The sequence below is a fragment of the Salmo salar genome, chromosome ssa10 (assembly GCF_905237065.1).
Source record: "Salmo salar chromosome ssa10, Ssal_v3.1, whole genome shotgun sequence".
Classification (NCBI taxonomy): domain Eukaryota; kingdom Metazoa; phylum Chordata; class Actinopteri; order Salmoniformes; family Salmonidae; genus Salmo; species Salmo salar.
The window spans coordinates 22,900,939-22,910,122 of NC_059451.1; positions in this window are offsets into that span (position 1 = coordinate 22,900,939).

Sequence of the window (9,184 nt, forward strand, 5' to 3'; positions counted from 1 at the left end):
TCAGGAAGCTCTCTGGGTAGCTTTCATCAAGGTTTAATCTTAGATTTATGCATAAGCTTGACACATTATTTGTCATGCATTCCATTCCACATGAAATAAGTTTGCATTCCAATGAACTCATTCGGTCATTATGTAATCAAATAATTAGATGCCACGCTGGTTTCACTCTTACAACATATTTCACAAGTATGGGATAGGTGGTGGGGCTTGTGAGTTGTCACATTGTTTCTGAGTGATTTAGATCGTGATGAGGATGGTATAATATCAGCGTGCCATCTTGTCTGGGCATGCTCCAGCTAGCTTGTTTAGTAATCATGATTCCCAGCCGTTCTCTTGATTATTTCAATACCTCTGACATACGAGGTGGCAGGTCTCACTCAGAAATTAAGTTTTGGTTTAATTCACAAATGCACATAGTAACTCGTTTTCATCCATTGATAAAGGATTGGTATCTGCTTTAATGAGTTTTTTGGAGAGAGAAAATCCTGACCATCGAAATAAAATCCCTGTGAGCCTGACATCCTCCTTCTTGTTGACAGTGGGATTCCCATGAGTAAGGGATTTCCAGTAGTTCTGCTACTACCATGGTTCTCCTGTCTGATTTCCTATTCTTGAGTGAGGAGGGTCTGTTTAGGCCATGAGTATTTTCACTAGCCATTGTATCCTGTGTACATTAATGAGATGAATAGGGACGTAACAATCATGAATGACTGTTGGGTTTCTGTTGTTAGCTTTGTTTGTGATGGAGTACAGCTTTGGAGATGCTAACTATTCACAGGACACCTTAGGACGCTTCCACTGACATTTTCGGAGCATTATGACATAGCAGTAGCAATATGAGGTTATCCATTTGATTTGTGCCTGAGAGCCCAAAGCTTTGCATGGGATGCTATCTATGCATGGCGTGAATATAGCTCAACTGGGCATATCCATGATTTACGTGGTTCTAACTTGGAGACATCCTGTCACGTGGCTGATGCTTAGCCCCAGCTCTGTCCTGCTTTACAAATTCAGTACAAAACCCCCTTGACTTATCCCTGGCTTTTCAGCAAGACTAACTAAAAACAAGTGCCAGGGATTGGGAGAGGTTGAGCAAGACTCCCCTAACCCCTCATAGAGAAGGTCTTTAGAATGGGACGTCTCAACCAAAATGAACACACACATTTATATTGACATGAACATCAGACCCCAGGGACATTTTTGCAAGTCTTATTGGCAGCTCAAATGAACACCACTGTCACCCCTCATTTAAAACAATATTAGTCACTTATTTTGAAAGTCCTACTTATGTATACTGCTCAAAAAAATAAAGGGAACACTTAAACAACACAATGTAACTCCAAGTCAATCACACTTCTGTGAAATCAAACTGTCCACTTAGGAAGCAACACTGATTGACAATACATTTCACATGCTGTTGTGCAAATGGAATAGACAACAGGTGGAAATTATAGGCAATTAGCAAGACACCCCCAATAAAGGAGTGGTTCTGCAGGTGGTAACCACAGACCACTTCTCAGTTCCTATGCTTCCTGGCTGATGTTTTGGTCACTTTTGAATGCTGGCGGTGCTTTCACTCTAGTGGTAGCATGAGACGGAGTCTACAACCCACACAAGTGGCTCAGGTAGTGCAGCTCATCCAGGATGGAACATCAATGCAAGCTGTGGCAAGAAGGTTTGCTGTGTCTGTCAGCGTAGTGTTCAGAGCATGGAGGCGCTACCAGGAGACATGCCAGTACATCAGGAGACGTGGAGGAGGCCGTAGGAGGGCAACAACCCAGCAGCAGGACCGCTACCTCCGCCTTTGTGCAAGGAGGAGCACTGCCAGAGCCCTGCAAAATGACCTCCAGCAGGCCACAAATGTGCATGGGTCTGCTCAAACGGTCAGAAACAGACTCCATGAGGGTGGTATGAGGGCCCGACATCCACAGGTGGGGGTTGTGCTTACAGCCCAACACCGTGCAGAACGTTTGGCATTTGCCAGAGAACACCAAGATTGGCAAATTCGCCACTGGCGCCCTGTGCTCTTCACAGATGAAAGCAGGTTCACACTGAGCACATGTGACAGTCTGGAGACGCCGTGGAGAATGTTCTGCTGCCTGCAACATCCTCCAGCATGACCGGTTTGGCGGTGGGTCAGTCATGGTGTGGGGTGGCATTTCTTTGGGGGGCCGCACAGCCCTCCATGTGTTTGCCAGAGGTAGCCTGACTGCCATTAGGTACCGAGATGAGATCCTCAGACCCCTTGTGAGACCATATGCTGGTGCGGTTGGCCCTGGGTTCCTCCTAATGCAAGACAATGCTAGACCTCATGTGGCTGGAGTGTGTCAGTAGTTCCTGCAAGAGGAAGGCATTGATGCTATGGACTGGCCCACCCGTTCCCCAGACCTGAATCCAATTGAGCACATCTGGGACATCGTGTCTCGCTCCATCCACCAACGCCACGTTGCACCACAGACTGTCCAGGAGTTGGCGGATGCTTTAGTCCAGGTCTGGGAGGAGATCCCTCAGGAGACCATCCGCCACCTCATCAGGAGCATGCCCAGGCGTTGTAGGGAGGTCATACAGGCACGTGGAGGCCACACACACTACTGAGCCTCATTTTGACTTGTTTTAAGGACATTACATCAAAGTTGGATCAGCCTGTAGTGTGGTTTTCCACTTTAATTTTGAGTGTGACTCCAAATCCAGACCTCCATGGGTTGATAAATTGGATTTCCATTGATTATTTTTGTGTGATTTTGTTGTCAGCACATTCAACTATGTAAAGATAAAAGTATTTAATAAGATTATTTCATTCATTCAGATCTAGGATATGTTATTTTAGTGTTCCCATAATTTTTTTGAGCAGTGTATATACAGTAACTTGTTTTGTGTTTCTGAGTGAGAGGCTACCGACCTGTAGCTGAAGTGCCACAGTATTGTAATAAGAACATTCACAGATCTGACTGGAGGTAACCGCTTGACAAATATGACTGTGCTAACCTTGCAGGTGTGCATGTATTATAAAAAATATCAATATGAATCCAAAATACAGGCATCATAATCGTCATACATGACTAATAACACAGCAATTCACACAATTCCTTAAAACCCATCTGAGCTCCAAAGGCATAAATGGTCCAGGAGTTGAGATTCTGTGAATGGCTAAGGGCATGGTGAAAAGTCGCTCCTCAAATGAGCGATTAGAACAGGGGTTCTCAAACTTTTTTGGCCCACGACCCCATTTTGATATCTTATAATACTCGTGACCCCAACAATGTGAAAGGAATTATGTAATTAACAGCCAATGTTAACTTTTTTATTTGGGGCTATGGCAGTGAATTGAAAAACATTCTAACAGTATTTCTGATTGTCTTCTCAACTCACCATCACATACTTTTAATATGGGGATTTGACAGTCAATTGTAAATGAGTCTGACATAATGTATCTTATCTCACCACCACTAATGAGATGGGTGTGCTTGATGCATGTCACGTTGGAGGTTCTCAAAGTCAGGGGGCGTGGTTGACAGTGCACATCTCATCTCTGCTGACATATCCAACCTGGATTGATACTTGGTTTTAATGCAGATGAGAGCACTGAATCCGGCTGTACACAGATATGAGCTGGGGAAGGGTACCATGAGTTTTATGGTGCTTTCAAGACAACTGGGAAATACAAAGTCAAATCATGACTTCAGTGATCTTCAGGTTGGAAAGTCGGAGCTCTAAAAAGAGGCCAGAGTTCCGAGTTGGAATTCCGAGTTGGATGACCGTTCAAAAACGATTCTTTCCAAGTTCCCAGTTGTCTTGAAGTCGCAATTCGGAGATTTACGAGTTCCCAGTTCCGAGTTCCCAGTCGTTTTGAAAGTGGCATTAATGCTCAGAGGGAGACGGCAGGGTATTCCCTTTGAGTCAGGAACCGAAACTCCTCCGTAGTGACCCATGAATGCATTTTGTCACATGACAGCTCGTAAATAGCATCCCACAACATGTATAGCAAACAAAGTCAATACATGGGCATCTCGGCCCTCACAGCTTACGTCAATTGGGAGAGCATAAAGGCGGCCGCATGCTTCCTAACCGAAACAGTTTCAGAACAGTTTGTGCATACATTATGACAACATTTTGTGACGTTTTTGTTAGTTTGGGTGTTCGGCTAGGGCTTTGTTGGCTGTTCGGGCACACACATTTTTTTTCTTTAGGCCAGCTGAACTTCAGCTGGCCTTTGTCCGTGATTGGTCAACTGTAGGGGTGACTCAAGTTTTTTCTTCTTGTCGTTTTAGCCCGACATGGTGAACGACAACTTCGAGCATCGATGGACCGATGAGGTACATAAGTACCTTCACCACTACAATTCTAGCCATGCATTATATAAAAACCAGCATGTAAATGCCAATTCTTGGAGGGAGATATCGGAGACACTGGGGTCCGACCCAACCACTTCTTCGAAAAAGTGGGGTAGGGTTCACAACAAGTTTGTCAAGGCAAAGAAAAGAAACAAGGGCTGCAGTGGAGATACCGGTGGAAAGGCTACTCCAGAAATATTGCTACTGGTTTGTTTGGCACGTGATGCATGGAAAACATAAGGACTTGGCTTTGTGGTACCTGGCAGGACAGCTGGTGGGGGTAAATCGAGGGTCTTCTGCAGCAGTTTGGACCTAAAAGACTCTCATGAAACACTCCACCATAGCTTTCTCGGCCGTATGCCCCTACATCCACCATTGTGAACCTGTAGCGGGCATCTTCTCTCTCTGTATTTCGCCTATTATATGTGTTGCTAGGTACATCAAATCTAGTAGATCCCGGGCAATTCTCACAACTTCAATTTTCTCGCCAGCCAAGTGTCTCTCTGTGTACACTTTTATTCTTCCTCGCGAGTCTTCCTACTTCTGTGTTTGACCATTGATGGCTATTGGCAGCTCATCGCCCTCGACTATCCGGAGGTATATTTCCGCTTTCCCACTTTTTTCAAGCAAATGTCTTTTTAGGGAGCATGCGAGCACACTATTTCGGTTCGCCTAGCCGACTTCAGCTAGCAGCCAGCCAAACTGAAGCATGCAGATGCCTTAAGCTGGGGTGTATTTGAGTCATTTAGTCAGTTTCCTCTTGATTGCTAGCAATAGCATAAAATCTTTATTTAACAGTGTTATTTGACAAAGGTATTAATGTGAGTTTCTGTGCCTCTGCCTCCCCACACTTTGTTTTCACCATATCAATTGCGGCCGGTAATATCAAAGTCTCTGCAATAGTGTGTGGTTTCATAGCGTAGCGGGCCTAGCCATTCACCGTGGGAATGACACAAGTGCAACGGTCAAGTGTGGCCTTTTCCCATGATCTAAGGGTGCTCTCTGGTTGAATTTTATCTTTTAGATTTGAATAATTTTGATTTAGATTTTTAAGGTTAACCACATTACAATGATTTTGAGATACAAAGACGATATTAAAATAGATATCATTTTTTGTATATACAGTACCACACCTACTCATTCCAGGGTTTTTCTTTATTTGTACTATTTTCTACATTGTAGAATAATAGTGAAGAAATCAAAACTATGAAATAACACATATGAAATCATGTAGTAACCAAAAAAGTGTTAAACAAATCAAAATATATTTTATATTTGAGATTCTTCAAAGTAGCCACCCTTTGCCTTGATGACGGCTATATACACTCTTGGCATTCTCTCAACCAGCTTCATGAGGTAATCACCTGGAATGCATTTCAATTAACAGGTGTGCCTTGTTAAAAGTTCATTTGTGGAATTGATTTCCTTCTTAATGCGTTTGAGCCAATCAATTGTGTTGTGACATGGTAGGGTTGGCATACAGAAAATATCCCTATTTGATAAAAGACCAAGTCAATATTATGGCAAGCACAGCTCAAATAAGCAAAGAGAAACAACAGTCCATCATTACTTTAAAACAGGAAAGTCAGTCAATCTGGAAAATTTCAAGAACTTTGAAAGTTTCTTCAAGTGCAGTCGCAAAAACCATCAAGCGCTATGATGAAATTGGCTCTCATGAGGATTGCCACAGGAAACGAAGACCCAGAGTTACCTCTGCTGCAGAGGATAAGTTCATTAGAGTTACCAGCCTCAGAAATTGGCAATTAACTGCACCTCAGATTGCAGCCCAAATAAATGCTTCACAGAGTTCAAGTAACAGACACATCTCAACATCGACTGTTCAGAGGAGACTGCGTGAATCAGGCTTTCATGGTCGAATTTCTGCAAAGAAACCACTACTAAAGGACACCAATAATAAGAAGAGACTTGCTTGGGCCAAGAAACACGAGCAGTGGACATTAGACCCGTGGAAATCTGTCCTTTGGTCTGATGAGTCCAAATTTGAGATTTTTGGTTTCAACCGCCGTGTATTTTTCTGAAACGCAGGGTAGGTGAACGGATGACCTCCGCGTGTGTGGTTCCTACCATGAAGCATGGAGGAGGAGGTGTGATGGTGTGGGGGTGCATGGCTAGTGACACTGTCTGTGATTTATTTAGAATTCAAGGCACACTTAACCAGCATGGCTACCACAGCATTCTGCAGTGATACGCCATCCCATCTGGTTTGCGCTTAGTGGGACTATCATTCGTTTTTCAACAGGACTATGACCCAAAACACACCTCCAGGCTGTGTAAGGGCTATATAATCAAGAAGGAGAGTGATGGAGTGCTGCATCAAATCAAATTCAAATCATTTTTTTTTATATAGCCCTTCTTACATCAGCTGAGATCTCAAAGTGCTGTACAGAAACCCAGCCTAAAACCCCAAACAGCAAGCAATGCAGGTGTAGAAGCACGGTGGCTAGGAAAAACTCCCTAGAAAGGCCAAAACCTAGGAAGAAACCTAGAGAGGAACCAGGCTATGAGGGGTGGCCAGTCCTCTTCTGGCTGTGCCGGGTGGAGATTATAACAGCACATGGCCTAGATGTTCAAATGTTCATAAATGACCAGCATGGTCAAATAATAATAATCATAGTAGTTGTCGAGGGTGCAACAAGTCAGTAACACAAGAGTAAGTGTAAGTTGGCTTTTTCATAGCCGATCTTTGAGAGTATCTCTACCGCTCCTGCTGTCTCTAGAGAGTTGAAAACAGCAGGTCTGGGACAGGTGTAACGTCCGGTGAATAGGTCAGGGTTCCAGCAGGTCTGGGACAGCAGGTCTGGGACAGGTAGCACACAGGTGAACAGGTCAGGGTTCCATAGCTGCAGGCAGAACAGTTGGAACTGGAGCAGCAGCACGGCCAGGTGAACTGGGGACAGCAAGCAGTCATCAAGCCAGGTAGTCCTGAGGCATGGTCCTAGGGCTCAGGTCAGATGACCTGGCCTGAGCATCAGATGACCTGGCCTCCACAATCTCCTGACCTCAAACCAATTGAGATGGTTTGGACTGAGTTGGACCGTAGAGTAAAGGAAAAGCAGCCAACAAGTGCACAGCATATGTGGGAACTCCTTCAAGACTGTTGTAAAAGCATTCCAGGTGAGTACCTCAAGCTGGTTGAGAGAATGCCAACAGTGTGCAAAATCATCAAGTTAAAGGGTGGCTACTTTGAAGAATCTAAAATCTAAAATATGTTTTTATATGTTTAACACTTTTTTGGTTACTACATGATTCCAAATTTGTTCCTTCATAGTGTTGATGTCTTCCCTATTATTCTACAATGTAGAAAATAGTAAAAAATAAAGACAAACCCTTGAATAAGTGGGTGTGTTTTTCAAACTTTTGACTGGTACTGTATATACTGTATATAATTTTTTTCTGGATTTTGTCAATTCTCCCGCAACCTCATTTTCATATGAACCCTAGTTTGGGAACCACTGGGTTAGAGAAACCTCAGCTGTGGAAGCAGTGAAGAAATCTGAGAGAGAGAATCGGCTCTAGCTGCAGTGTTTGGGACTGTGGCTGCACCCTGCAAAACACCTAATTCTGGTCAGACTCACACACACTGTGACGATCATGTGGTCCCAAGCTGGAATGCATAGGTAAACACTGGAGCATGTTAGAGTGCAGCCTCATATTGTCTCTTTTCGCCTTGGCCTACGTTGTTATTTTGCGGCTTCATTGGGCTGTGTCTCTGTTTATGTCCATCCATGCAGTTCATGGTTCCAGTGCTTAAGACGAGGAAAACTGCTTTTTGAGAAAGTCATTGAGTGCTTCTCACACTGTCAACACACAGTCAGTAACTACTAGCTGCTGTCAGTCTGAAACAGGACTGTATTGATCAAATGGCCCAAGTCAAAGGGTATCTTGGTAGGACCATTAGGCCAGTGCCCATTCAAACATTTCACAGATAGTAGTCTGACTTACTGATAGCAGTTATAGTACTCGGACTACTTACTGATTTTGCTTTCTTCCCTCACTTCTGATACACATGAAATAATAGAAAGTCATTACAGTAGGTTTGCTATTATTTTACTGAAAGAGATAATTTAACTATGCAAAGAGTGGAATTAACACTCAGTGGTGTCGTTAATTACCAGAGTTAAGTGTGATTGTGTCATTTTCACTTTGTGTAGAGTAAAACTCTCAGAACTACGCCCATCACTGGTTGTTCCTGTCACGACTTCTACCGAAGTCGATGCCTCTCCTTGTTCGGGCGGTGTTCGGCGGTCAACGTCGCCGGTCTTCTAGCCATCGCCGGTCCATTTTTCATTTTCCATTTGTTTTGTCTCTTTTTGCCACACAACTGGTTCTCATTTCCCTCATTATGTGTTGTGTATTTAACCCTCTGTTTCCCCCACGTCTTTGTGTGGTATTGTTTATCTGTTTTCATGTATGCGCACGTTAGGCTGGTTGCGCTGGGTTATGTTCAACCCGTATTTCAACCCGTTCCACAACGGCCATGGTCACACCTGTCGATCGATTTCCTGACTGATCTTCCCCCATCACACAGGGAAACACCACGATCCTGGTCGTTGTGGATCGTTTCTCTAAGTCCTGCCATCTCCTCCCTCTGCCCGGTCTCCATACGGCCCTACAGACTGCGGAGGCCTTGTTTACGCACGTCTCCAGCACTACGGGGTACCTGAGGATATAGTGTCTGATCGAGGTCCCCAGTTCACTTCGAGGGTCTGGAGAGTGTTCATGGAACGTCTGGGGGTCTCGATCAGCCTTACCTCAGGGTTTCATCCCGAGAATAACGGGCAGGTGGAGAGAGTTAACCAGGATGTGGGTAGGTTTCTGAGGTCCTATTGCCA